General features: G+C 37.0%; 1 protein-coding gene across 1 annotated transcript in view; it reads left to right on the forward strand.

The window, feature by feature from the left end:
- The first annotated feature begins 12,142 nt into the window (after window positions 1-12,142).
- Window positions 12,143-12,793, forward strand: part of HAP1 (huntingtin associated protein 1) — a 105,385-nt gene continuing 104,734 nt past the window's right edge. The window contains exon 1 of the mRNA XM_070729898.1: window positions 12,143-12,236. The gene's annotated coding sequence lies outside the window, so the exon portion shown is untranslated. The remainder of the gene's footprint in view (window positions 12,237-12,793) is intronic.

The following is a 12,793-nucleotide window of genomic DNA, read 5'->3' on the forward strand; positions in this document are numbered from 1 at the left end:
CTTAACAACCATTGCAAAAATATCATAAAATCAGGTCTGATTGTATGGGTATTTTGATTTATGACTGTAATGACTTATAACTAAATCTCATCCATTGAATTGCACTCATAAATCAATGTCTACTTGTATAGTTTGTATAGTAACCGAAGAGCACTCCTATGGGATTTATTTATTTATTACTTAGATTTGTATGCCGCCCCTCTTCGAAGACTCGGGGCGGCTCGGGATGTGCCCCACATTTTCTTAATCCCTAAAGTAGTGGGAGGGTAGTTATAGCTCCAAGATCACATGTATTCTTTTTGCAGCCCTCAGACATCCTGATAATAAATGCTCAAAACAACAGCATAATCTCCTGTTATTTAAGGTGAGAAACAAAAACTGCAGTAGAAGACAGATATACTCCAGATAAAACTTCTCTGAAAGCCCAGTCTGATGTCATAGGCCCTAGCCATTCTGTAACTTTTATCCACCCTATCCACTTCACCCCCATTTAAGAGATGCCATTGTTATCAAATGGTTGCTGCCTCTTCTATGCTGCAGGAGCGTGTGACTGTAATCTCTACATATCTATACCCTAGAATTCTGCATTGATTCAGGTGTGCCACTTACATGGTGAACAGTATAAAATATATATCAGAGATGAAACTGAAACTGTGGATAAAGTTCTTTTGTGTAGCTCCCTTTGCAATTTATCTCTTCTCCTCGAACAGTAACCTGCCCTGTCCTATATGTCTAAAATCTGTATCATGACTTCTACTTTGGTTCCAGACAACAAGCAAGTTATTCTTAACGCTCCCTGTTGAGCAGACATCTTTCTCCCAGTGACAATGAAAACAATGAGATTAGAGAAGATATTAGCAAGTTTGTGACAAGTACTAAACTTGTACATTAAAAATCCCAGTGGATAGGAGTCATAGTATAAAAGAGCAATCTTATCCTAGGTTAATTGTGTTTATTTCAGAAACACTACACTGCATAGTATAAAAGAGCAATCATATCCTGGGTTAATTGTGTTTATTTCAGAAACACTACAAATAGTTTCCTACAGCACAAGAGATTATTTAAAACAAACATTTCCAACATTTCCAGATATTTGGGACTGAAATCCATAACCTCTATTGTCAAACATTGTGGCTGAAATTTTTGATTTTTTCCCCCTAGCCCTCCCTCCTATTTGGACTATGTAAATTATGGAATTTCTATGATGAAACAGCTATTTTAACCTAATGATACTTTGTCCGATGTAATGGAATAGGATAGCAATCTGCCCCCCCCCGCCCCCCCATCTCCAGATTATTTGCCTTTCTCTAGATTTAGCTCAACTCCCAATGTTACGTAGGCCAAAAGTAAATACATAGGCAAAAAAGAAAGTAATGAACATCAATACAAGCAGAGTTTCAGTGTTGATAATATACTTCTAAATGCCCTGATTCTCTAAGAATAAAGTGTAGGCAAGTAGCCCTATATACTTTCCCCCCAGGTTTTTATTCCACTGAGATTTATTCTTTGGGCCTACTGAAGCAAATTGTATTTTTAATACCATCCTGCAAGCCACTGATCTTTCTAGAATGACAAGTGAAAGAAGTCAGGATCAAAGAGATCTAGGAAGCAAAGTTGCTTCTGTATAATCATTGCTATCCAATGTCAAGCCACTTATTCTCTCCCACCAGCTTGCTAGTGTGAATTACATTTGATTTTCCAGAATTAGATATGGTATAATCAAAGAGTAGGAGGAGAATGGCAAGATAGATAACAGAGTAAAGGGAAGCTTAGAAGAACTTAAGGGTTTTCCTTTGCAGCTATACGTAAAAGCTACTTAAAAGAGATCATAATGCTGACTGGGATCTTTTCTTAATTTCTGTCCATTGTGCTCCACAAGTTGCCATTTTGAAGAAAACAAGAAGAACATAGTACGTCTGAAAGCAACATTTTCCTCAGTTATTTTGTCTACCAAAGAATGCTGATATTCTGGCTGAAGAATTATTAAAACCAATTTTAGTTTCGATGTAACAGTTAGCTTCTTTTCTACTTTTGTAACTGCATGGAAAGATAAATGAGCAAATTATAATTGTCAGATAAGATTTTGGAGAAGGGAATATTTTTGTGTTATTCTTGACTTCCATCCAGTAACTACAAAAAGATGATTGCAAAATACTAACCCTAAATCTCAATTAGACGACAGTATTATTACATTCAAGTTAACTGGTTTGTGGTTAACTTAACTATAAGTTAATTATAAGTTAATAACTTATAGCCAACCCTCAGTCAAAAATGACAATCTCAAAGTTGTGACAATGTCAGTAATTTGGTGCTCTCAATGTAGCAGGGGTTTAGAGTTTTGCTTGTTTTTTAGAATCGGTGGCTTTCTCTGCCCAAGATAAACTCTTATTCAAATGATAAGACCCAAAGATCTCTATATTCATCTGAATTTAAGTGTAGATTTCAGTGTACATTAAGGTATGGTTCTGTTACTGTTCGGCAATGTTTTTATCTGCATATAATATCTGCATACAAAAATAAAAATTTTGCAAAAAATACTCTCCCTCTTCCTTACCACTAATAACAGGGACTAATGTGAGAAATCTGAACAATCTAGAACATTCTACTGATGGAAATAACCCACAAATTCATAAAACTGGGAAATTGCAAATGTTAGTTTTACAATTATGTTATATTTAATATGAACAGGAAAGGTGGGGAAGATGAATTAAGATTCTTGCAATGGTAAAAATGTTTTTGGGAATATAATTTTAATTTTGTAGATTTGAATGTCAAATATTCAATTTTCTGTGTACCTAATGGAACTTTTTCCTAGTTCAACACCTCTATTTGTCTCCCAGATGGGTTAGATGACATATCCTATAATTTTGTAATATTAGTGAGTTTATTTTAGATATGTCTAGCTAGGGCAAATTGTCCTTTCAAAGCCTTTGTTATTATACCCAGTACAGTACAAAGCTTTTGTTCATTAAATCAAGATATTACTTACATTTTAAAGGAAACATTTTGCCTGTACAATCTTATTTGATAATCCAGTTTTGTTTTACAGGTTCAGGCAAAAAAGTTCCTACATGCATGATGTTGATCAATAACTCAGACTGAATATATATGAATTGAGTACTGAACAGCATTGTGTCTATAATCGTTGGAAAGTTGTTTATTGTGACTATTTTTTGATGAAGTATCTATTAGTGAAATTCATGTTCATGTATCATTGCCATCAGTTGAAGAAGGTGCAAATGCAAATGAATTGTGTGCTAGCACTATAATTTGTGAAAGAATATGCTACAGCAATTTTGTGAAAAGTTTTGTCTTATCAACATTGGGTATCTCTGTCAGTTCTGGAGAAAACCATGGTTTCTAATAATTTCTCAGCCATGGTCATTTAAAAGTATTTGGACTTCAACTCCCAGAAATACTCAACCACTTTGCTGACTATTGAATTCTGGGAATTGAAGTCCACTCATAGAGAGGCTAAGGTCAAGAACCATTGCCACTGACATCCATTGAAGCTGATTATCCTGTGCGTCTTGCTCCCCATTGCGGAGATATGGCCTTATCAATTCTTCACCATTGTCTGAAGTACCCATTATGGCATAGCTTTGCTGTAATTGGCTGTCTATAACTTGATTCTTGAGATGTTTGCACCCCAAAACCAAAGGATTGTGTTTTAGGAGCAAGAGAGCATTATGTCCTCCCCCATAAGTCTCAAATTATCACTGGTTTCATCAGCAGCCTACATGAAACAATTGGGAGATAACATATTTTTTACGAATTGTAATATTCCTGTGACATAATGTGTTCTATCTATATGACAGATCAGCAAGAATGACAAACCTATTTGTTGACTTTCCCACTGCTGTCCTGACAGCAGTAATTTATAGCTGTATCCAGAAATATCCTGTACATGCATCAGTATGTTTCTCTGCCTCTTGTTCTAACTTGACTTGCCAGTTATTATCTTCATGTTCTCACCTGAGCAACAGGTCTTGTCAGTTTCATTTAATCAGGTGATAGCAAGAGAAAGAATTTATTTCTGACGCCATCAGCAATATGTTATCTTGGCTGAATCAAGATGTTTCCAGTTTGTGCAAAATATGTTGAAAAGGGCAATTCTAACTTTCCTGGATCTAGCTCAGCCATCCTGCTGTTTCCATTTCTGCTCCTATTTAATTCTGGAAATTAAATGGAAGAACCCTTAGAGCTATGTATTCATTTTCCATTTATTCACATGTGTTGTTCCCATAATTTATGAATCTTTGTTTGCAATTAGCATCTATAACTATATGCGTTGTTTTTCCTCCTTAGGTGGAACTGTAATATAATTTCCATTTTAGCTTTGTATCATAGCTTTTGTTTTAGTTTTTAAACCCTTTTTAATTTTTAGTGACTGGTCTATGAAACAGGATTAGTCACTGTATATTTAAGCCTGATATAAAATTTGGCATATGAAATATAACTATCCATCACTTTTCAAAGCATTGTTTAAACTTGTTGAGGCTAATAAAGTCACCTCATAGAGGAGCCTGACTTTCCATCTCTGGATTAGGAAACAGTTGAAACGGTTCCATTATTTTAGAATTTTACCTGACTGTGGTATGAATTGTAATAGATATACAGATAACCTCTTACTTACACTGCAGCTTATTGTTTTAATAATGTTCTGTTATGTTTGGCTTACTAACAGAATAGATATTTGATTCAATGTATTCATTTAATCTGATATATGTTCCAATAAGTGTGATATTTTTACTATCTGGTAGGTGAGCCTTTCTCAACCTGGTGCCTTGGTATATGTGGGATGTCAAATCTTATAATCATTAACACAGGCCCCATCCTTGGTGTTTGGGAATGATGGGAATTGCAGTCCAAACCCTCTGGTGAGTACCAAGATGGGAAAGGCTTCTGTAAATCCTGACACATGGAGTTAATGTTTTGGGCTTTTTAAAAATAAAACCTGAGAAGTCTTAGTATTGGATTCGGCACTAGTTGACACTGATAGTGTAGAGGAACAGACAGTCCTCAAGTTATGACCATTCATTTAGTAACCACTTGAAGTTATAATCACGTTGAAAAAAGTGACCTACAATTGTCCTTGCACAGGGCTGTTGCAGCATCCCTATGGTCATGTGATCAAAATTTGGTTGCTTAGCAACCCTCATGCACTTACGACAGATGAAGTGTCCCAGGATCATATGATCACCATTTGTGACCTTCCAGGGAGACTTCTGAAAAGCAAAGTCAGTGGTTATATTTGCATAATAATCATAGCAATAAAAGATTGTAAAATTGGGTGTGGTTCACTTAACTCTGCTCTACAACAGACGTTCCAGTCCCAATTATAGTTGTGAGTTGAGGACTATCTGTAAATTGATTTTTGAGATATAATCTTGTAATGGATGCTCTTAACAAATTTATTGAGAAAGATAAAAAAGACAAAAAGGAAAAAAACATTTTCTCTGACATATTGGTTCATGAATAGCATGCTACTGCCACACAGTGGTGGTTTTGAAACATAACAGTAAAATATATCAAATTCTGGAGTCTGAGCTTGGAAGATTTTGAGCAGCATTACATCGGGTGAGCAACTGAGTTCCAGCCCATTTAGCTATTGTAATATAAATTGGAGAAAGTGTATAGGAGCACAGCTTATTTGGACCCACTTGGGATCTAAGTGACATAAATCACAAAGAATGTAATTAATGAGTAAAAGTCCTACACAAAACTCTTTCCATAACCAATCTCTCCAAAGGATTTTCAAGCCAGAAATGATGTTGGTCAATCAATTGTTGTCTTTCCTGGTGACTTATGGAAGGTGATGCAAAGCAGAGAGTACCATAAACTCATTCAACTGTCCAATAAGAGAAAGCAGAAATTGGCATTCAGTTACTGCCCTCTGCTTCTGGGGGAAAAAAAATCTTCCTTGCCCATGTCTCCACCCAGAAAGAAATACAAATAACTTGTTTCTAGTAAATGTGGCTTTCACTTTGCAAATTTACGAGCTCCCTGTTCATCAAGACTTCACACTTGCCAATAAATTCTCATTGAAATAAATGATGATGGCAGGATACTGTTGCAACTGGAAACTTTTTCAACAGTTTAGCATCACCGTTATCTGTGCTTGGAAAGATGCAGAGAGAACTGACTCACTTAAGACCAAAGGCCAGGAGATGGGATGAAGCAAGATTTCGCATAGACTGCTTATATAAGCAAGGAAAATCAAGCCAGTTTCTTACCAAATCGTGAAATTTGCTACAAGAATATGACTGAATTTGTTGCTAAGGCGGTTTATAAAAACTACTGAAGAACTCCATGGAAGATGGGGTAAAGCCAGAGTACTCCAAAATAAGAAAACAGTACATATCATTCTGCAGAACCCAGCAGCATCACAGATTTAAACGTATGGTTTGTCAATGCCAAAAGTTGTGCTACGACTGAACTAAAAGAAACCACCTTAAATGCCAAGGTGGAACACTGTGGGAATGCAGCAGTTAAGTAACAGTGCTGGATTAGCAGAAATGTATGAATAGAAGGACCTAAGTTGGCTCTAACCCGTTTTAATTTTGGCCTGCATTGTTTTTTGTAATAAATGTGCTAGCAATAATAATAATTAATAATAATTTATTAGAATTGTATGCCGTCCCTCTCTGAAGACTCGGGGCGGCTCACAACAATAATAAAAACAATATTATAGCGAAACAAATCTAATATTAAAAAGAAGCATATAAAAACCCTATCATATTTAAAACCAAACAACACATATACACCAAACATAAAATATAAAAAGCCTGGGGGAAAGGTGTCTCAACTCCCCCATGCCTGGCGGTATAGGTGGGTCTTGAGTAGTTTACGAAAGACAAGGAGGGTGGGGGCAGTTCTAATCTCCGGGTGGAGTTTATTCCAGAGGGCCGGGGCCACCACAGAGAAGGCTCTTCCCCTGGGGCCCGCCAAACAACATTGTTTAGTCGACGGGACCCGGAGAAGGCCAACTCTTATCGGTCGCTGGGATTCGTGCGGTAGCAGGCAGTTCTGGAGGTACTCTGGTCCAGTGCCATGTAGGGCAAGAATTCTGAAATTTGATTCCAATCAGAATGGAATAGTGAGAAAGTATGGGATTCAGCTCAAAACTCAGCAATGTCCCTCTTTCTTTACTAATTTTCTATTTTGGTTCTGATTTAGCAACACTTTTTGTTTCAACTTGGATACTGTGCTGTAGCTGCCCAAAAAGCTAAGGCAGTCCTAGTTGCGTAGAGGAATCGTTTTAGAATGATATGCAATGATAGCACCACTTTATACTGCACTGGTAAGACCACACTTTAAATACTTCACCCAATTCAGGTCACCAAGATATGAAAAGATGAGAGTGTAGAGAAGAAAAGATAAAACCCTACATGGCATCAGACCTGAATACCTTCAGGACCTCCTTCTGCTGCACGAATCCCAGCGATCAATTAGGTCCCACAGAGTTGGCCTTCTCCGGGTCCCGTCGACTAAGCAATGCCATCTGGTGGGCCCCAGGGGAAGAGCCTTCTCTGTGGCGGCCCCGGCCCTCTGGAACCAACTCCCCCCGGAGATTAGAACTGTGCCCACCTTCCTTGCCTAATTCTAAAGATGAAAAAGTGAAGAGAGAAAGTAGAAAATTAGGATCTGCCTATCTGTGTAGAACATCATTTTCTAATGACAACAATCATCATCATTTTAAATTTGCATATGGAAATTTAAAGTGGATTGATTTGCCTTTTGCAAATTTGCACACACACACTCTTTCTCAGTCAAGTGCACTACAGGTAAATAGATCAAATGATCTGGCAGTTTAATGGATGGTTCCCACTTAGATATCAGGGCTGTCAAACTCCTAGCCCATGGTCAGGATGCATCACATGCTCGCCATGCTCATACCCAGATTAGCGAAGGGGGAAAAAGTCCTATTATGTCACATAATACTGCCATGACAACATGAGTTTGACACTCCTGGTATACAGTATATGAAATTAGATTGCAGCTGATAGAAATTGAAAACTCAATCTTGGTAGCTGTGTGTTATTAAAAGATAATAATATTGCATTTTTGCAATATTATTATTGCAAACATAGATATTTAAATAAATATTTTTATTTTAAAAAATAAAATGCATTTTATTTCAACTGTCTTTGCTTTTATTTTTAATAAGACCCTGATGGATTCAAAACAAAAAAAACCCACTTAAAGGCCAATATTTATGTTCTTGTTTAATTCTCACTTGCTCCCTGTAAAGCGGGGGTGTCTGACTCGCATTGTCATGACGTCACATGATTATTGGTACCTCTTTTTTTTTTGCTAAACGACCAGCATCTGATGCATTCAGTTTGAGGGCCAGGCGTTTGATAGTCCAGCTGTAAAGGAATAGTTTCTGAATACAATGCAAGGTTACCATCTGAGTCAGCCAGATGTTTCTGATTTCACACAGTAGATACCTGACCAGCCACTCTTTAAATCATTTGAAACTGATGCTCTTTAGTCACTCAATTTAACCCCATTCTTTCTTGAGAAAACTTCAGTCTTTACTAAGATCCATATAGAACTCTTACACTAAAATATTCAGTGTCAATATTTTGCAAAAAATTAAAAAAATTAAAAAGGACATTATATATTTTCACAGAAGCAGTTATACTTTTGTGTGAACCACTTAGCAAACTTAAACACCAAATTAAAAACAAATAAAGCAAAATTTCTTATTGATTCAAAACCAAAATAGAGACTTGGGAAAGAAAATGAAGCAGATCTGATTACCTGTTTAATCCCAAATTTTGTAATAAGTGGAATCTAATTTCAGATCTCCCTTTACGATGTCCAGGGCTAAGATATTTATTAAAAAAACCCAATACAGATCCAAATTGAAACGCGCTAGAAGGCATTTTAAGGCTCTTTGTCCACAATAGTTGTGTTGATTCATCAGTGTCACTGACTTGTGCACCTACATTATTCCCCTTTGTCATCTTGCAATAGGATTGCTGTAATTCTTGCAAATTTCTGCTGCACTTAATAATATTGAAACTTCATGTGCAACAGCTTATGTGTATGATGGACTGTCTCACCACTACCATGTTGTATTAATTACCTTTCTTATATTTTCAGAGATTATTCTTTTAATGTACATGCCTACAATGTGGACATTAGAATATAAATGTATTCTTTGTGCCCTTCCTGTAACCAAAACACTGACATTGTAATGTTGAAAAGATAAAGGTAATGACTCCATGCATTCAGTGGACTGAAGACCTGGTTACATTTGCAATCTATGAATAGTTTGTCTATAGATATAGAACTTTGCATAGCCAAGTATAGTGGAAGATGGAACACAGTTTTATAAAATGGAATAGGTTAATGAATATATGTGCTCTTGAGTATTTACATTCAATAAGTATAGAATTGTAACTCCTACTGCAATAATATACAATACTTTGCTTTTTCTGTTTGTATTTTTCTTTTTCACTTCTAAAAAGTGCTTTTTATGTAATTATTTCTTCTTTTTTGAGAATCTATGTATCTCCAATACATTTGTAACTTTTTTGTTATTTTGAAAGCAATAATAAATACTGTATTAGATCATTGCTATGAGAACTGTGCTGGCTGCTGGTGTTTTTCTAATGGAATACTTGATGCTCATCAATACTTATAAAGCCAGTGATGGCCTCCTACGGGTACGGTCAGGAACGCAGTACCAGTAGCAAAATTTGGAGCTCCGCCCCAGAGCACCCAATTTGCACTGAAAAATGTTGAAACAAGAGGCATAAGCCACGCTCATAGTGTGGTAGTAAAAGTTTTGGTAGCCCATCACTATAAAGCCCTACATAACCTAATGCTTGGTACATTATCTGCCTAAGTAGAGTGAACAGAGAAAATAGTTGTGGAAGGTTGCCCTTGCTTTGAAATTGTTTCCCATCTAGAAAAAAAAAGTAGCCCTATTCTTAAAACCTTCCAAAGGATAGTGAAACCTGGTTCTCTTTTCTGGAAGTTACTGTATGCAACAACTAATCCTAGAATGATCCAGTTCTATGATTACTTAGTATCATTATTGTATTGTTTATTTCACACTTTGTTACTATGTCTGCATTTTGTCCAAAGACCTTCAGGATTAGTTTGTAAGATTGATAAATCTTATAAATGACAAAATAGGTTTCTTTAAATGTTATGCCATAGTTTGTTTGTAATCTCTGTGTGCTGAACAAACTATATTAATCAGATACACATAACATCAAAGTTATACGCCTCTCTATATAAATTAATGAAGTTTTCAAACACATAGGTGAAGACTAGTTGTCCTCGAAAGCCAGACTGTCTCTACTTGCCAGGACATTTGCAGTAGAATTTTATTTATCTATTTAGAAAATTTATTAGCAGTCCATCTTACCACATGGTAACTTTGGACGGCTTACAACATTAAAAGATAAAACCCATACAAAATCTAATGATATAAATGCAATGCTGTTAAAATCAACCTAGCTAAAATGATGGGAAGGAAGGGAATATGATGAGAAGGGTAGATGATGCAATCTATTGTTAATCTATCAACCACCCAGCCCCATTGAAAATCATTGGAGCTCCAAGTCAATTACTAAGCTAGATCTTTAAGCCCTTATAGATAAAGAAGGTAAAGGAGATTTGAGCCATCTTCACTTGGGTAAGGGCGTAAGATGTTCCAAAGAGCAGCTGCAACTGCAGAGAAATATCTTCTCCTGGATCTCACTGGCCTGAATAAATTGTCTGACAGAGCCCATGGCATGCCTCTTCTGCTGGCACAGCTGGGGTAGACCATAATGGTCTCTCAAATAGCTTGGACCCATGCTATGAAGGGCTTTAAAGGCAATTACCAATACCTTGAATTGCACCCAGGAGTAAACTGATAGCCAAAGCAGTTCGTAGAGCAGGGAGATTACATGGGCCATACTTGCCCCCCAAATGCCCACCCTACTGCATTCTGCACCAGCTGTCGCTTCTAAATGCTCTTCAATAATCAAAGATTTCCAGAAGTATATCTCTAAATCCACCTTAAACCATAGGCTATTATGACAAACACTTGAGGGATGCTTTTAAGAGTACATTAATTATCAATAAATCTAGCATATCACTGTGTGTGTTCTTAAGTGGGAAGATTCTTTTTAGTTAAGATATAGCTCTGAATGGCAATATTGGTTCAGAATGATAGAAATCATGTGTAAATAAAGAGACATGGAATAATATTTCAGAATAATCCCATGCAAGGTAAAGGATAGAGCACTTGATATTTAAACTTTTCGGTATGTGGGACTGGGTTCAGATTATCTGGTACAGCCTAGTTTGTCTTCTCCTGATTTCTGATGAACTCCTGTTGTAATTTATAATGGTTAACAATACATATATAGCAATATCAATAGTATTTCCACTTACATACCACTTTACAGTACTTTACAGCCCTCCCTAAATGGTTTACAGAGTCACATAGAAACAGAAGAAACATCGAAAATTGATGGCAGAAAAAGACTTCATGGTCCATCTAGTCTGCCCTTATACTATTTCCTGTCACCATATTGCCCCCAACAATTTGGGTCTTCATTTTACTGACCCTGGAAAGATGGAAGTCAACCTGAGTCAACCTTGGGGATGGTGAGATTTAAACTGCCAAATTGCAGGCAGCTGGCAGGCAGCAGAAGTAGAATGCAGTACTATCCTCTAACCACTGCACCACCATGGCTCAGATACCATATATAAATTGGATAATATACAAAATATTGAAAGCAAAATTCAAGTTTGAGTAGCAATAGTAATAAGGAGAATATCCAATTCATATGCACTCAAAATATATACTGACTTAACAATGATCTCAGAATCTCACAGAATATTACTTAAATTTAAAATGTGTGGAAATGGAAAAAAAGACAGCAGAAAAATAATTTTCAAAACTACAACAAAGGAAGACATACAAAACTTAGGAAACTTTGTAGTGCTAAATGTATCTGTCCTGATTCAGACAAGTCATAGAAGAGATGTGAGGAAAGATAGTAGTGAGAAAATAGCAGCGAAAAAGTTGGAGGGAGTTTGGACTACAGTTCCCAGCTGGCAGTGCGGCCACGCTCCGCCTCTGCACCTGCTGGAGGAGAGGCTTTGTCTTGGGAAACGTAAGAAAGAAAAGAGGAAAAGTTTCTCAGTGTTACTTCTGGGCTGCCTGCATGTGCCGGTTGGTCTTAAAAGGGCGAAAACTGAGAGCAAGAAAAGTTCAGGTAAACAGATTTGACTGCAGTTGTATAAATGGCCAAACAAGTAACTTGAGAACTTTGCTGGGAGGGGGGGGGGGAATCGGGGAGGGATGGTTTTTAAAAGCTGAGAAGAGGGTCCATTGCACATTCACATTTTGCGGAATTCGTGCGACCTAGGTCCCTTTTATATCACCTTTTGAAGTACGACTCTCTCCTTTGGCTAACTTTCACGGGGGACAGAAATGGTGAAAGCATTTTTTTAAACCACCAACTCCATTGCAAACCATACATTTTCTGCTTTTAGGGCTGCTAAAGACACGGGAAATTATTTTCAGGGGAGAAAGTGTGCCGGCTTCTTTGTTTTAATTTGGTACGGCTTTAGGACTCGTAATGGGTATTCCTTCAACTTCAGCATTTTTTCTTTGCAGAAGATGAGACGGCTGGGTGGGAGGAGAAATATATAAACTCGAAAGGGTCAGCGGCGGTTTGGCTTCCAAGCCTAAATTCATCCTCCTCTTCACTGTCTGCCAGCCCTCGGATTAGTCTCTGTACTTTCTCCCTCTTGTCCCACGGAGAAATGG

Source organism: Erythrolamprus reginae, chromosome Z, assembly GCF_031021105.1.
Source record: "Erythrolamprus reginae isolate rEryReg1 chromosome Z, rEryReg1.hap1, whole genome shotgun sequence".
Taxonomy (NCBI): Eukaryota; Metazoa; Chordata; class Lepidosauria; order Squamata; family Dipsadidae; genus Erythrolamprus; species Erythrolamprus reginae.